At 81.3% G+C, this 2500-nt stretch overlaps 1 non-coding gene across 1 annotated transcript; it reads left to right on the top strand.

Moving 5' to 3' along the window:
- Positions 1–1802: 1802 nt before the first annotated feature.
- Positions 1803–1955, top strand: LOC132321315 (5.8S ribosomal RNA). The gene has a single exon (XR_009484768.1). It is a non-coding gene; the product is annotated as a 5.8S ribosomal RNA (ribosomal RNA).
- The last annotated feature ends 545 nt before the right edge of the window (positions 1956–2500 follow it).

Here is a 2500-nt window from a genome sequence, read left to right as displayed (position 1 = left end):
GCGCGCGGCGCCGGACGGGGCGCGGTGGCGGTGTTCTTCCCCCCCCCTTTCCCCCGCACCTCCCCCTCCCCGGTCTACCGGGAGCGGGGCGGGCCGGTGCGTGGTGGAGGGGTGGGGGGGGTGTCCGCTGCCGACGCCGCCTTCGGCGGGCGAGGCTCCGCCGGGTTCCCGTCCCGCGCCGGCGGGCGGCCCGAGCCACGGCTCTCCTCCTTGGGCGCAGCGCCGGGCTAACTGAGGGAAACCCCGGGCCCCGGGAAGGAGGAGGGGGTGGTGGTGGCGGCGGATGCCGGGCGCGCCCCCGCGGGCGGACGCTCTCCCGAGGGCGGCAGCGGGGGAGGCACCCCCGCGGGGCCTGCAGGTCGTTTCCCTCACCCCAGGGCCAGGTACCTAGCGTCCGCGCTTCCGCGGCCCTCCCTCGGCGGGGCCGGGGGCCGAAGGCCGCGGAGAGGCCGGGCGGAGGTTTAAAGACTCGGGCGGCTCGATGCGAGCGCCGCGGGGGGCGGGCCGGGCGGTGGCCTGGAAGGGGCGGGAGTTGCTCCCCGTAAGCCCCTGGCTGGTGCGCGCCGCCCGTGCTCGTCCCGCGGCGAGCCGCCGTGCTGGGGAGGGGGTCCCACTGCCCCCCCCTCTCCGCGGTCCGGTCTCGGCAGAGAGACCGCGGCGCGCGGTCGGCCCTTGGGCCGGCCGGCCTGCCTGCCTCGAGACGGGCGAGTCCCCGCGGTGGGGGCCCGCCGGGCGGCCGCCGGGCCGCCGCGCCTCCGTCGCGGCGCTGCGCCGCGCCGCGCCCCCGCTCCCTCTCCGCCCCGGCGAGCCGCTCGGCGGCCTCCCGCCGGCGGCGGGGGGGGGGGGGGCGGCAAGCCGGCCGAGCGGCGTCGGTGCCGCTCGGCCCGCCGGTCGGCCGGGCAAGCGCCCGCCGCCCGCCGCGGCTCCCCCGGCCCGGGCCCTGCCCGCCGCTCCCCCCCCTTCGCCCTTCCCCGGCCGCGCCGGGCGGGTGGGCGGGCGGGCGTGCGGCCGGGGGCGTCCCACTCCCGGTCTCCGCGTGGAAACGGGGAGAGCGGGCGGCGCCCCCGGCTTAGCGCGCCGTCTGCCTTCCGCCCTGGCGCGTGCCGGCGGAAGGGCCGGAGGCGGGAAGCGGCGGCGGCGGTGCCGGGAGGGGCAGCCGTTTGGGCGCGGCGGGTGGGCGCCGTCCGGTGGGCCGCGGGCCGCGGCGTCGCCGCGCTGGCTCGGGCCCTGGCGCTCGCCGCCTCCGGCGGGGCCGCGGAGCCGCCGGCGGAGCCGGCGGGCTGTCGTAGCGCGGCGTTAGCAGCCTGCGCGGAGGCGCGCGCGGGGCCGGCGGGGCGCCCCGCCGCTGCCCGGCAGCTTGCTGCAGCAGCAGCAGGCGCAGCAGCGGCCGTCCGTGTGCCGAGCGAGGCAGGCAGGCGGCCGGGCGGCGCGGCCGGGCGTGCGCCGCTGCCTCCGTGCGGGGGGAGGCCCTGCGGGGGCCGGGCCGAGCCCGGGCGCCTGGTCTGCCTCGGAAGCGAGCGAGGTGCGTGTTTGCCAGGTCGTCGGCCGGGAGCGCGGGCTCCCCGCCCTCGCCGTTGGCGGGGCTTCGTTGCCCCCGCCGTCCCGTCCCGTGTCGTGTGTGTGCTCCGGTACGGTGAGCCGAGGCGCGAGGCCTCTCCGTCGCGCCGCGTGGCGTCCCCTCCGCGCGGGCGGGCGGGGGCGGGCGGGCGGGCGGTGGGCCTCCCTCAGCGAGGAGAAAGGGGCCGCGTTTGGCGCGCGGTCCCGGCCCCCCCGCGCGCGCGGGGCGGTGCCGAAAGGCAGACAACTCTTAGCGGTGGATCACTCGGCTCGTGCGTCGATGAAGAACGCAGCTAGCTGCGAGAATTAATGTGAATTGCAGGACACATTGATCATCGACACTTCGAACGCACTTGCGGCCCCGGGTTCCTCCCGGGGCTACGCCTGTCTGAGCGTCGCTTGACGATCAATCGCCGGCTGCGCCGCCGCCGCCCTCGTCCGGGCGGCGGGCCGCAGCGGCGCGGCTGGGGTGCCTCGCAGGCCCCGCGTGCGGCGGCCCCGGGCCGGAGAGCGGTTTGCCCGCCTCCCGGCGCCGCGGTCGGCCGCGCGGGCCTTCGTCCCCCTAAGTGGAGACTCGGGGAGCGCTCCGAAGCTCCCCGCTCCCGGAGCGCCCGCTGGGCGGAGCTCGTCCCGCCGGGGGCCGCCAGGGTGCGTCGGGCCGGCCGGGCCCGGTCGCGGCGGTGGGGAAGAGCGAGCGAGGGGGGGGCGGAGGCGCGGTCCTCTCGCCCACCCCCGGCGTCCCGCGCGGGCGGCTGTCTGCGGGTGGGTGCCGCGGCGGTGCCGTGCCGTGCTGCCGCCCGCGCGCGCGTGCGCGCCGGGGAGGCGGGGGGGGGGTGTCCTCCCCGCCGCCGCCGCCGCCGCCTCCTTCTCCTCTTCCCCGAGCCCCCGCCGCGCCCCGGGTGGCGCGGCGCGGCACCGTGCCGCGCCGCCCGGCTGCCCGCCG

The sequence above is a fragment of the Gavia stellata genome, unplaced genomic scaffold (genome assembly GCF_030936135.1).
Source record: "Gavia stellata isolate bGavSte3 unplaced genomic scaffold, bGavSte3.hap2 HAP2_SCAFFOLD_1162, whole genome shotgun sequence".
Taxonomy (NCBI): domain Eukaryota; kingdom Metazoa; phylum Chordata; class Aves; order Gaviiformes; family Gaviidae; genus Gavia; species Gavia stellata.
The sequence above is the reverse complement of the archived record's forward strand: the minus strand, read 5'-3'. Positions and strand labels throughout refer to the sequence as shown.